This window comes from Theropithecus gelada, chromosome 12 (assembly GCF_003255815.1).
Source record: "Theropithecus gelada isolate Dixy chromosome 12, Tgel_1.0, whole genome shotgun sequence".
NCBI lineage: Eukaryota > Metazoa > Chordata > Mammalia > Primates > Cercopithecidae > Theropithecus > Theropithecus gelada.
Genome location: NC_037680.1, coordinates 106,813,737 through 106,827,779, shown reverse-complemented (window position 1 = coordinate 106,827,779; position 14,043 = coordinate 106,813,737).

The following is a 14,043-nucleotide window of genomic DNA, read 5'->3' as shown; positions in this document are numbered from 1 at the left end:
GTGGGCGGGGTCAGTCCTGGCAGGTGCCTTGGACTCTTTGCTTTCCTACCCTGAGCCCTGAGGACCCTGACTGCTTCTCTTTCCTCCCAAAGCTGCTCCAATGGAACTCTGCCCCTCTTGAAATTAGGAGTGGGGGCTACGGGATTCCCAACTCTCTTGTCATTCCATCTCTTCTGTCATTGTGACTTAGAAAAAAATGCACAGACTGTATTCATTTTAACAGTCGTTCCCCTGTGAAGTGTCATGTGAGATAATGAAGACAGTGCCAAGAAGACACTGTCTTGCTCACTTCACCTCTGGTCTCAGCTGGGCCATGTGAATCTCCAGAACCATCTAGAAAAAGGAAGACCACCTGGCGAAGTCCCTCCCAGCACAAGACTCCAGGCAACCTGGCACCAGGCATCCCCATTGGACAAGACCAGAGCTCGGGTGCACTGGCAGAGGGGACACTCTTCCCCTTTAGCAGCTACTGGCATCTGATCATTTACAGAGACGTTGGGTAGAACCCTGAGGAACCCAGGAGAGCCACTTTCCAGAAGACAGCCTGGGGCCTCAAGCAAGAAGTCAACGGTGAGGACAGTCATCCAGACCTGGACACAAGGCCCAAGTATCAGCAGAAAGGGGTGGTTACACATCCAGGATGTCAGCTGATACTGAAGCATCTAACGCTCTGTTCTGAAACAGAGTCTGTTGGATGTGGAATTAAGGTTTTGACTCACTAAATGCTCTGCCCTAGGGGCTAAGGCGGAAATGTCCTTACAAGGGCAACAGCGAGGTTTCCAGCCTTCAGGCCCAGCAGTGGCTCTCCAGCTTCCACAACCCAGACCTTAGGCACTGTGGTTGCAGCATTCAGACCCAGGGCCACAACTGCACCCAGCTATCAAGGCCTGGACTGAGGGGAGCTGGCTCAGCTGCCCCCATGACTTGGTTCAGAATTGACTCACGGGCCTATGAAAGTGCTCTGGGGGTACCTGTCAAAGTTTGGTCTTGGCCAGTGAAAGATGAGCATTCAAGTTAACGGGCGTATGTTAGTGCTCACTAGCATTCAAGTTAATGGGTATATGTTAGTGCTCACTAGCATTCAAGTTAATGGGTATATGTTAGTACCAACCAGAAGGAAAAAACGAGAGGCTTCAGTGCATCCTAGGATCCTGGGGGAAGAAGTGTCATGTCCTCCTAAGAAGGCAGAATTGATCCAAACAATGGACAGTGAGGAGGGCAGGGTAAACCAGCCACTCCTTGGCATCCTTGGTACCTACAGGTGCCAATTTGCCCTAAATTTTCCCAGATAGAGCCCACAGGTCAGATTTTGATGTTTCTATATCTGGACGGTGACCCAGTTTGTATTCACAGCCAATCCCTAACCTCAACATCATCTCAGTTTCCAGTTCCTCAAAGAAGTTTACCCTTGACCCCCTAGGCCTGGTTCTGGCCCTTTGGAGGGTCAGGCAGAGCAGAATGCATGCAAAGGCTTTCCCATTCTCCCAGGATGGGCACAGGACCTAGCCCTGAGAGCAGCAGGCACCCTGGACTTCTACAAAAGTGTACCATAGGCCAGGTACGGTGGCTCACGCCTATAATCTCAGCGCTTTGGGAGGCCGAGACGGGTAGATCACTTGAGGCTAGGAGTTCAAGACCAGCCTGGCCAAGATGGTGAAACTCTACTAAAAATACAGAAATTAGCCTGGTGTGGTGGCGTACGCCTGTAATCCCAGCTACTTGGGAGGCTGAGGCAAGAGAATCGCTTGAGCCTTGGGGGCGGAGGTTGCAGTGAGCACCACTGCACTCCTGCCTGGAGATTGCACCACTGCACTCCTGCCTGGAGATGCGGAGGTTGCAGTGAGCCGAGATTGCACCACTGCACTCCTGCCTGGGCAACAGGGAACTCTGTCCTCCCCGACCAAAAAAAAAAAAAAAGTGAGGCATGCTGTTTAACCACCAGAGGGCACTGTGGGCCCCTCCAGAGATGGAAAGGAACTGAGGTATTAAAGCTCCTGCAAGGACAAGGAACTAGGAGAAGGAAGTAGTGGAGGCTTTGAAGGGGAGGAAGATGCTTTCAGTGGCTCCTGTTTCATGCAGATGGAGGAAAACCAACCAAGAGATGCGCGAGGTTCTCTCCAGATGAGACTGGCAAAGATGAAGCAGCAGAAAGTCACGTTTAGGCACATGCTTGCGAGGATTTCCTTACTGTGACAAAAGGTCCCTTCTGTCGTTTGTCACAAGTGCAAAACCTCACAGCTAACATAATCAAACAACTGAGATGCACTCAGTAATGTGGGCTGGAAAAGGCTTCCCAGTTGTTCATTTCATATATTGGAGTCTGGCAGGAGGCCCGCCTGGGGATGGCCGGCAGCTGGCAGAGACCTGGATTCTAGATCCTCCCATTTGCAAGAATGTCCCAGGTGACCTCTTCTCAGGGATGCTAGAGGATGAGGACAGGGTGAGGAAGCCAGCCTACTGGGGCAGGGGGGGAGTGGTCTGTGGGACCAATCAAGAATGCTTAGAGAGGGGTCCTTTGCGATATCTGGACCACTTCCCAATAAGTTGCCTACCTCCCGCTGCTTCAGAATCACAGGGAGCTTGCTAAAATGCAGATTCTGGTATGTTCGCCCTGGGTGAGAATCTCTAGGATTCACGCCCAGGAATTTGTGTTTTTAACCAGGTGAACAACTTTTCTAGGTGACTTTTTTTTTTTTTTTGCCACAATTAGGTTTGAGATCCACTGCCCTATGACTGGTCCTTTATCTGACTTAAACTTTTGACAAAAGAGCAAATCTAACTAAGGTATCTGTGGTGTGGGCAGCAGTAGAGCCTGCAACTTAATCACAAGAGCTGCCCTTGTCCTGTAAGATGACAGCCGGGGGTTTATTGTTTGGTTGATTGCTTGGTTTGTTTAATTGTAATGTTTTGTAGCTTAAGTGTTCATTTATTAACAGCTTTCAGAAACAGTAGTAAGAATAAAATGTGAAGCTACCTGCAGAAGAAAAAACTAAATTGAGAAGGGAACTAAATGAAAAAGCAGCTAGGCAGATGAGATTTGGGGATGCAGGGAGCAAGTGTGTGGATGGAGAGAGATTATTATGGAGCCCCCTAGTCATGAGAACTTCAGAGATCATGAGTGGAAGTGGCCCACTCAGTGGTTTGTTTTAGTGTTACAGTCTCACCAATGCACCACAAGGTAGCACTCTCTCGTTGTAACATCTGGAGTTCTTTGTCTCATGACCACTAGAATTAAGGAGCTTGGACACAAAGGGTGAGATTGGAGCAAAAGTTTACTAAGCAAAAGAGGAATGCCCTCTGCCATGGAGAGGGGGCCCAGAAGAGGGTTGCCATTTTTACAGTTGAACGCAAAGGCTTTTATAAGAAACTGATGAGGGCTGGGCATCTCATTTGCATAAGATACAAATTTCTGTTAGCTCCACCCCATCCTCCAAGTGTGCATGTCAGCCCTTAGCTTAGTGACTCCATATTGCTTTGTTCACCTTAACTGTGCATGTGTTACGGGACAGGCTGTCCATAATTGGTGGGTTCTTGGTCTCACTGACTTCAAGAATGAAGCCGCGGAGCCTGCCGTGAGTGTTACAGTTCCGAAAGATGGTGTGTCTTAAGTTTGTTCCTTCAGAAAGACGTTCAGATGTGCCTGGAGCTTTTTCCTCCTGGCAGGTTCGTGGTTTCACTGTCAGGAGTGAAACTGCAGACCTTCGTGATGAACATTACAGCCCTTAAAGGCAGCGCATCTGGAGTTGTTCACTCTTCCCAGTGGGTTTGTGGTCTCGTTGGCTTCAGGACTGAAGCTGCTGCCCTTTGCAGTGACCGTTATAGCTCATAAAGGAAGCATGGATCCAAAAAGTAAGCATAACAAAACTTACTGCAAACAGCAAAACAACACAGCTTCCACAGCGTGGAAACCCACCAAAGCAGGTTGCCGGTGGTTAGCTCCAGCAGCCTGCTTTTATTCCCTTATCTGGCCCCCCACATCCTGCTGATTGGTCCATTTTACAGAGAGCGATTGGTCCACTTTACAGAGAGCTGATTGGACCATTTTGACAGGGTGCTGATTGGTGCATTTACAATCCTTTAGCTAGACATAAAAGCTCTCCAAGTCCCCACTAGGTTAGCTAGATACAGAGTACCAATTGGTGTATTTACAAACCTTGAGCTAGACACAGAGTACTGATTGGTGTATTTGCAAACCCTGAGCTAGACACAGAGTGCTGATTGGTGTGTTTACAATCCTTGAGCTAGACACAGAGTGCTAGACAGAAAAGTTCTCCAAGTCCCCACTAGGTTAGCTAGATACAGAATACCAATTGGTGTATTTACAAACCTTGAGCTAGACACAGAGTACTAATTGGTGTATTTACAAACCCTGAGCTAGACACAGAGTGCTGATTGGTGCGTTTACCATCCCTTAGCTAGACATAAAAGTTCTCCAAGTCCCCAGAGCTCAGGAGCCCAGCTGGCTTCACCTAGTGGATTCTGCACCAGGGCCACGGGCGGAGCTGCCCGCCAGTCCCGAGCTGGGCCTGCACTCCTCAACCCTTGGGTTGTTGATGGGACCAGGCGCCACGGAGCAGGGGGCGGTGCCTGTTGGGGAGGCTCAGGCTGTGTGGGAGCCCACCGCAGGGGAGGAGTTCACACATGGCAGGCTGCAGGTCCCAAGCCCTGCCCCGCAGGGAGGCAAAGGCCCGGTGAGAATTTGAGTGCAGCGCTGGCGGGCCGGCACTGCTGGGGGACCCAGTGCAACCTCCGCAGCTGCTGGCCGGGGTGCTAAGCCCCTCACTGCCCTGGGCTGGTGGCGCGGGCCGGCTGCTCGGTGTGCAGGGCCTGCCGAGCCCACACCCACTGGAACTGGCACTGGCCCGCGAGCGCCACGTGCAGCCCCGGTTCCCGCGGACGCCTCTCCCTCCACACCTCCCTGCAAGCAAAGGGAGGCGGCTCTGGTCTCAGCCAGCCCAGAGTGGGGCTCCACGGTGCTGTGGCAGGCTGAAGGGCTCCTCAAGCACCGCCAGAGTGGATGCAGAGGCCGAGGAGGCGTTGAGAGTGAGGGCTGCTAGCACATTGTCACCTCTCAATGGGACTTCCATTGCAGGCATGTCTGGGTGAGCCACCTGTGTAGCTTTTCTTATCTATGCGGCTATGGGCATGTCTTAGGCAAGCCCCTCTATGCAAGTTCCCTTATCAGTGCCTGCTGCTTGATTTTTTAGGCTGTTCTTTTGTTTGGAAGAATTTAACTGAGGGCCCACCCTAACTGCCTGCCTGACTGGCTTCTTCCTTTCTCCTCTCTCAGTAGTTCATGGATTGGCTCCTGCTTTGACACCACCTTGAGAGACTTAAGATGTTGGCATGATTTTTGAAGCTTTTTATTGGATATTGGGTTGATATTATATTTGAACATGAAGTCACCCTGAGGTGTGCTGCCAGGTGCCCCCATTGTATTTGGATACAGACAGCTGTGAAATGCAGGGGAGCAGTTAAGAATATTAAAAGGTCCCCAGCTGAAATGCTTTAATGGCAGTGGTACATGGCCTGCTCCTACCCGACCCAACACACATCACAACCCCGACCCCTACCCCTAAAGCCTATTCTCAATATGGCAGCCAGACTCAGCCTGTTAAGATCAGTCTAATCCTACCTACTCTGCCTTCAGGGTGAGAGCCCCCTGAGGCCTGTATGAGGGGCTTCTCACCTCCCTCGTAGGTCTGCTGCACCCACTGGCCTCCCTGGAACCCAGGCCACTGCAGCCTCAAGGCCTTTACACCAGCAATCCCCTGGGTCTGGAGCTTCCTCCCCCTGGAAGTCCCCACAGTTCACCCTCACATCTTTAATGTTTTTGCTCAAATGTCCCTGGGGGAACCTGCTCCAACCACCCCTAATGCTGCAACCTCCCACACCTGGCTCTCCTGCTCCCTCTCATGTGTGTCCTTTCTTCCCCCAAATTATCCCATTTATCATGTTCTAACACACAACATGATTTGTTTATTGTGTTTGGTGTCTGTCTCTTGTCACTATCATGTAAGCAACACGGAGACAAAATTTTTTATCTCTTTTGTTTGTTGGTATATCCCTACCATCAAACTCATCGGCACTTAATACATATTTGTAGAATGAATGAATGAATGAATGAATGAATGCCTCTAGGCTGCAAGTCAGTCTGAGCAGGCTGGCTTGCAGGTCCGGAGCTTCTCCAAGCAGCATCTCCCCTCCTGGTCCCCATTGGGTAGTTGGAATCTCACTCCCCATGCACCAGGCCACGTCTTGATGTTTGACAGGCTGGGCTCCCGCTCTGGTTCTGCCCCAGGACTCCCTTCTACATCCTGCCCCGTGGTGTCCTTGCCTATGCCCCTCTCATCAGTGCCACTGCCCTCCCAAATGCAACCTGAGCGTCTCTGCTGTGGGCTCCTGTCACTGGGCTCTGCCCTCTGTGGACACATTGTTTCACGTCCCCTTCTATGCCACTGACCCAGACCCAGACTGAAGGTTGCCCTCCTGTTAAAGAAACCCAGGACCTGACAGTAGGTAAAGTAGGAAAAGCACATTTTATTCCGGAACTATTGCAAAGGGGGAAAGAGGCCTCAGTGTATATGGAACAGGCTCAGTTCTGAATTCAACCAGAACGAGTGGGGATGTAGAGCCATGGCGCAGATTGGTGGTGGGAATGGGGGAAATTACTAAGAGAGAGTGCCGGGGGAAGGGAGGCTTCTGGTTAAACAGGGTTAGGATTCTTGCTGAAGGCAGGCCAGGGTGGTCAGATGCCAAGGGTGGGGGCTTCTCGCCACACTGACTTAGGAGGGACTTGCTAAAACTGGCTGATGCAGGCCCAACGAGGACAGGCACAGAAGCCCAGGCCTCAACCAGGATTGAGGCCTGGTTGAAAGAGAGCTTCGAGAAGCCTGACTCAAGTGCGGCCTCAGAGCAAGTCTTTGTCCTGGAAAGCGGGACCTTGTGCTGGCAAGGCAAGCACCTGCCCTAGCTTGACCAGGGTTCAGAGCCCGCCCTCCCCTGCTGCTGTGCCTTGAGAATCAGGCAGGTCCAGAACAGGACCAGGCCAGATTATCCTGCAGCTGTGGGACGTGGGGCAGGATGAGGCCTTGCTGTGAATGTCCCTGAGAAAAATGTGCCCCCTCCCTTTCTAAAAAGGTTTCCTGCTGTGAAAATGACATCCAGGAAAACAGAACAGGAGAAGACCAGTCTCGGGAACCACACCTCCGGGAGCTCCTCTCAGCCCCTAGCCGGTGGCCCCTCTAGGCCCACAGTCCCTCCTGCACTGGAGCTGGGGTCATGGTTCTCTCAAGGAAGCATTGAGGAGCGCGGACAGGCCCAGAGAAGAAATGCCTGACTCCATGCTTCATGGGGAAGGTGGGGAGGACAGCAGGGATTGGAGCTGAGAACCAGAGGCCGGAGAACACACTGAGACAGGACCTCCTGAAGGAAGCCCTAGGATCCCCACTGCCAAGAGGAGGGGAGATGGGGTGGGGGGCGGGGCTGCCAAGGGTCCAGGTGAGGAGGGGTGATGGGGTGGGGGGCGGGACTGCCAAGGGTCCAGGTGAGGAGGGGTGATGGGGTGGGGGGCTGGGGCTGCCAAGGGTCCAGGTGAGGAGGGGTGATGGGGTGGGGGGCGGGACTGCCAAGGGTCCAGGTGAGGAGGGGAGATGGGGTGGGGGGCTGGGACTGCCAAGGGTCCAGGTGAGGAGGGGAGATGGGGTGGGGGGCTGGGGCTGCCAAGGGTCCAGGTGAGGAGGGGAGATGGGGTAGGGGGTGAGGGCTTTCGAAGGACCAAGTTTTCACCATCCAGACTTTTCAGGATTCAGGAGGGGGGTGTTGGAGTGAACACTAGGCTTCAACTTCTGTCCTAAAATACCTAAAGTCAAAATATACCCAGCCAGGCATGGTGGCTCACACCTCTAATCCCAGCACTTTGGGAGGCCAAGGAAGGAGAATTGCTTGAGCCCGGGAGTTCAAGACCAGCCTGAGCAAAATAATGAGATCCCCCTCCATCTCTACTCCAAAAAAATTTAAAAATTTGCTGGGTGTGGTGGCGCATGCCTGTAGTCCAAGCTACTCAGGAGGCTGAGGTAGGAGGATTGTTTGAGCCCAGGAGGTCAAGGCTACATTTGACCAAGATCACCCCACTGCACTCCAGCCTGGGTGGCAAAGAGAGACCCTGTCTCAAAAAACAAAAACAAAAACAAAAAACCACCTTACCCTGAAAAATTCATTTCCTTCTAACACCTCATCCTGATCCCCAGGAGAGATTCATCATCCTTCTACTTGACTTTCTTCTGTTGAACTATCTAACCTGGTCTATTTCAACAAACACTATTTCTTGACAACCACTAAGCCTGGCTTGGGCTTTGTTATGCTAAAGAAACGCCTGCCTCCAAAATCAGATTATATAATAAAGTTTTCTTTCACAGACAGATAGTAGAAGTGCCCAAATGAATCATTTTAACTTCTCAGAAGGGGAAAAAAAACGCCATTTGATCCAACCACATAGGCAAAATGCCTAGTGCACAGTAGCCGCTCCGTAAAGCTAAGTCACTGCTGTGGTCGGAATCAGGGAGGGTACCCTTCCCTTCACGTGCAGTGTCCTGGGTTCCCCCCCCCACCCTTCTCATCAGGAGTTCCTAGAGCTGAGGTCCCATGAGGCTTCAGGTGCCACAGCACACGTGGCAGCTTCTGTCATGCCAGTCAGAATCAGTGACCCCAGATAAGGTTGGCAGGGTGGTCCCAAAGAGAATGGTGACTTCAGCCCCAGCGCAGGGAGGCCGATGGCTGGGGACTGGGGGAAGCTCCTGTGGATGGGATTTCTGAGAATGTCCAGGGAAGAAAAAGCTAAAAAGGTAGAAGTCACACAGAACACAGCTCATGCCACTTCCAATAGGAATTTGCCCACATCGAGGCCAAGCCCTGTCACCTCTTGTCTTGCTCAGTGGTATTGGTGCCTGAAGGGATCCATTAAGAGTCTAGGACCCAGTGTGAAATTTTCTGGCTTAGCTCATAGACTGTCCTGTCTTTGGAATCAAAGAGCAGACACAGATCAATGGATAAGCTGAGGAGTCTTGAATTCTTAACTATCTCTTTCCTTAGTGAAAGAGTGTTGCACTGGCTAAGTTTACTGAGTTTAAAGCCTCTTGTTCCTTCTGCAAAATCTGCAGGCATAGCAGCCTCAGGCAACTGCCCCTAAGTCAGGGTCAGAGCTGGAGGCAGCAACAGGGGCTGGGGACATGAGATGGCCCCTTGGGTTTCATCTGCAGGTGCCAAGAACCAGCAAGTCTCCTGGGGATTGAGTGCTTTGTGGGGCACTTGGGCCTGTCCCATTGTCCTCCTCCGAGGAAACTTTTGGGGCAGTCTGGCTCTCCAGGGGTGGGGACGGCTCTGCCCTATGTCACCAAGGCCCTCTCTGCAGGGTGTGGGTGTGGGCACAGCTAGCAGCACAAGCCGTGGTCGGTCTGCAGTTCCACCTTGTCAGCTTTGCCCTCCCCTGTCTGCCAGTCTGATCCCAATCCTGTTTGTGCCCATCCCAATCCCCTACACCTGAATTATATCAGTCTAGAATTCGCCTGCTACTTCCATTCTTGACTTCAAATTCTGACCTTTACCTGGCTGGCCAAGGAGTTTTGTCCCTCCTTGATGTGCTGTCCTTTAAATGCTCCCAAGGAATTGCCTACCAGAACCCCCAAAACAGGATCAGGGACCAGGGTTTTCTTTTCACTGTGTCCTTCTACCTTAACCTTCAGTTGCAGAGCACCCGGAGCCCGCTGAACCAGGGGTTCCATGCCATCTGCAATGCTGGGTATGTGCAGGAGGTGAGGCAGAGAACAGGGAAGCATACGTTCCCACTCCTAAAAATTCTCAGAGACAAATGTTTTCTGTGAGTGTCAAAACATGATGGGACTGTTCATGAAATCAGTCCGTGAAGTCAGCCGTGATCTTGATGAAACATGAGCCATGGTTCTGTTGGTTCTGAAGCTGTACAAATCACAAATTCTTCATCAAGATAGAAATTGAAAACCTAACTTGTGCAACATATGTTTCTCGAATTGGATATCCAAATGCGAAAAAAAATAAAAAAGAGGAGAAAGAAAAAATCTCAATCATAATCCAAGAACCTCCTACCATATACAAAAATTAATTTAAAATGGATCAGAGACCTAAATGTAAAACTATAAAGCTTCTGGAAGAAACATGAGAGAAAATATTCAAGGAGGTGGTAGGCAGGATGCTCTCCCAAAAATGCCCACCTCCCAGTTCCTGGAACCTATGAACATGTTATATTACCTGGCAAAAGAGACTTTGCAGATGCAATGAAAGATGCGGACCTTAACATAGGGAGGGTATCCTGGGCTGTCCAGGTGAGCCCCATCGAATCACATGACCCTTTAATAGCAGAGAACTTTCTCCAGCTGCGGCAGAAGGGAAAACTGGATATTCCAGCCATGAGAAGTTCTTTAAGATTCTGTGAGTCAGGATTGCCAGCTAGCAGAGGGAGGGCCTCATTTGCAAGGATCAGAGAGAAGCCATGTGGAGCCAAGGGTGACCCCAGTTGACCCCGGCAATGAAGCTGGCAGCTGAGCCCCACAACCTCGAGAAACTGGATTCTGCCCACACCCTGAGTGAACACTCGTGGATTTTTCCCAAGTCTCTTGGTAACAGCCCAGACAGCCGACACCTTGACTTTGGCCTGGTGAGACCCAGAGCACAGAAACCAGCCAAGGAGCTCAGACTTCTGACCTACAAAACTGTACGATCATAAATTTGTGTTGTCTTATGCCAGTAAGGTTGTGGTAGTTTTTCACAGCAGCAGTAGAAAAATAATAGAGACCCTGGGTTAGGCAAAGATTTCTTAGCTAGACCATAAACACATAAACCGTAAGAGGAAAAAAAAGAAGCAGCTGAACATCAAATTAAAACCTCTGATTTTTAGAAGATACTTTCAAGAAAGTTAAAAATGAAACAAGCAAAGATGAGGACAATATTTTAAAACACATATCTCATGAAGGACTGGAATCCAGAATATATAAAGAAATCCTCAGCCAGGTGCGGTGACTCATGCCTGTAATCTCAGCACTTTGGGAGGCCTAGGCCGGTGGATCACTTGAGGTCAGAAGTTCAAGACCAGTCTGGCCAACATTGTGACACCGTGTCTCAACTAAAAATACAAAAAGTAGCTAGACATGATGGTGGGCACCTGTAAGCCCAGCTACTCAGAAGGCTGAGGCAGCAGAATCGCTTGAACCCAGGAGGCGGAGGTTGCAGTGAGCCGAGATCAAGCCACTGCACTCCAGCCTGGGCAACAGAGCAAGACTCCATCTCAAAAAAGAAAGAAAGAAAGAAAAAGAAATCTTAGAACTCAATAGAGACAAAACATTCAATTTTTTTTTAAGTGGGAAGGGAAGATGATTTGAACAGGTACTTCATCAAAGAAGGTACACAAATGGCAAATTAAACACATAAAAAGATGCTTAACATCACTAGTCATCAGGGAAATGCAAATGAAAGCCCTGATGAGATACTGTTATACACCTATTAGCATGGCTAAAATTAGAAAGACTGGCAATACTAAGAGCAGACAAGGAGGCAGAGGAACTGGAAATCTCATGCATGCAAAATGGAACAATCATATTGGAAAACAGTTTGGTAGTTTCTTACAGAATTACACTGATGTTTATCATTTGGCCCAGCAACCCCTTCCCAGGCACTGAAATGAAAACACAGGTCCATGTGAAGACCTGTACATGGATGATCATTGCAGCTTTATTTGTAATGGCCAAAAACTGGAAATAACTCACATGCCGATCAGATCAGCAAGTAACTTGGTAAGTATATTGTAGCACATCCATATAATGGAACATTACTCAGGAATGAAGAATAACAAGCTATTGATACATGCGGCAACAGGGAGGAATTCTAAGAGCATTAGGCTTACTGAAAAAAGCCAGACTCAAAAGGCCCGTAATGATATAATTTCAATTATATGATGTCAATTATATGACATTCTAGAGGAGGCAGAACTACAGGGACAAAACATGGATTGGTAGTTGCCAGAGATGGCATGGCAAAAGGGGAGTGACTGCCAAAGGGCCTGAGGGAACCTCTGGGGTGATGGGACTGCTCTGGGTCTTGACTATATTGGTGTCATGTGGTTTTACATTTGTCAAAACAAATCTACATTTTCAAAGAGTGGATTGGCCAGGCGCGGTGGCTCACGCCTGTAATCCCAGCACTTTGGGAGGCCAAGGCGGGTGGATCACGAGGGCAGGAGATCGAGACCATCCTGGCCAACATGGTGAAACCCCATCTCTACTAAAAATACAAAAATTAGCTGGGCGTGGTGGTGTGCACTTGTAATCCTAGCTACTTGGGAGGCTGAGGCAGGAGAATCGCTTGAACCCAGAAAGTGGAATTTGCAGTGAGCCGAGATTGCGCCACTGCCCTCCAGCCTGGCCACAGAGCAAGACCCTGTCAAAAAAAAAAAAAAAAAAAAAGGAAAGAAAGACTGGATTTTACTGTGTCAATTATACCTGACTTCTAAAAAACTACATGATGATCCCCACTTCCACTAAAAATAGAACTTTGGTCCCACCTGGCCCACATGATCCCCTAAATTGATCATTCGTATTATTCCCACTTTTCAGAGTAACAGATGTGTTTTCTAGGCTTTTCCCGCAATTGTCTTGTAGAGGAGGGCCCATTGAAAGGAGAAGTTCCCAGGAGAGAGCAGTGTATCATTACAAGCTCTTCTCCAGTTTAACCCAGTGTAACGATTTAGAATTAATTGCCTACTTTTCTTTCTCTCATCTGCGATTAATGTTTTATTGCCAAAGTAAATGAGAATTTTTTTTAAAGGGAGAGCACAGCCTATCTTGACTCAGGGCATTTGTTTCTGTTTATTTTACTGGAAAGCCGTGGTTGGATTCTCCGAAGCGAGGACACTCTGGCTATCATCCGTGGAAGTACTGACAGCAGAGACCACAGAAAACAAATTCATGCTCAACCCAGACCTTTTTTGGCTACAGTCACTCTTCTTGGTGGAGAGGAGCCCTTCTCAGAAAGAGTAGAAAAAGCACCTGCGGGGCAGTGCTGCTGCGGATCCCGTCCAGGTTCTCTATTTTTAATTTTTAATTCATTTTATTTATTTATTTCAGATGGAGTCTCATTCTGTTGCCCAGCCTGGAGTGCGGTGGCGCCATTTCAGCTCACTGCAACCTCCACCTTCCAGGTTCAAGCGATTCTCCTGCCTCCGCCTCCCAAGTAGTGCCCGCCACCATGCCTGGGTACTTTTTGTATTTTTAGTAGAGACGGGGTTTCACCATGTTGGCCAGGCTGGTCTCGAACTCCTGACCTCAAGTGATCTGCCTTCCTCAGCCTCCCAAAATGCTGGGATTACAGGCACGCAGCCCCCATCCAGGTACTCTAAACAGCTGAATAAAATCCAGGACCACCCTAGATTGAGGCCTTCAGGATGCTTATGCTCTAATTAGCTATCAGACCAGGTGCACAAAATCACAGCCCACCACGTTGTTTATTCTGCCAGCTGCTGGGGGTAGAATAAGTGAAACATAGAGCTACTGGCCAGGCGCGGTGGCTCACTTGTAATCCCAGCGCTTTGGGAAGCCAAGGCGGGAGGATCACTTGAGGTCAGGAGTCCAAGATCAGTCTGGGCAAAATAGTGAGACCGCTCCCTCTCCCCGCCACCCCATCTCTAAAGGAAAATCTTAGCTGGGCATGGCGACATGCAACTGTAGTCCCAGCTAATCTGAAAACTGAAGCAGGAGGATCCCTTGAGCTCAGGACTTCAAAGTTACAGTGAGCTGTGATCTTATCTCTGCCCTCCAGCCTGGGCAACAGAGTGAGATTCTGTTTCAAAACAAAAAGAGCTACTGACTCAGAAAGGTTGATAATCACAATGAGCTTTCAAAGGCTTTTCCAGAGGACTGTTTTTTCACTTTTTATCTTCTACGCTACCATGTATCATTGCATCTAGGACACCATAGATTGTGTAAGACAGGAAAATAAGTTGCAAAGTAAACTATGCCACCA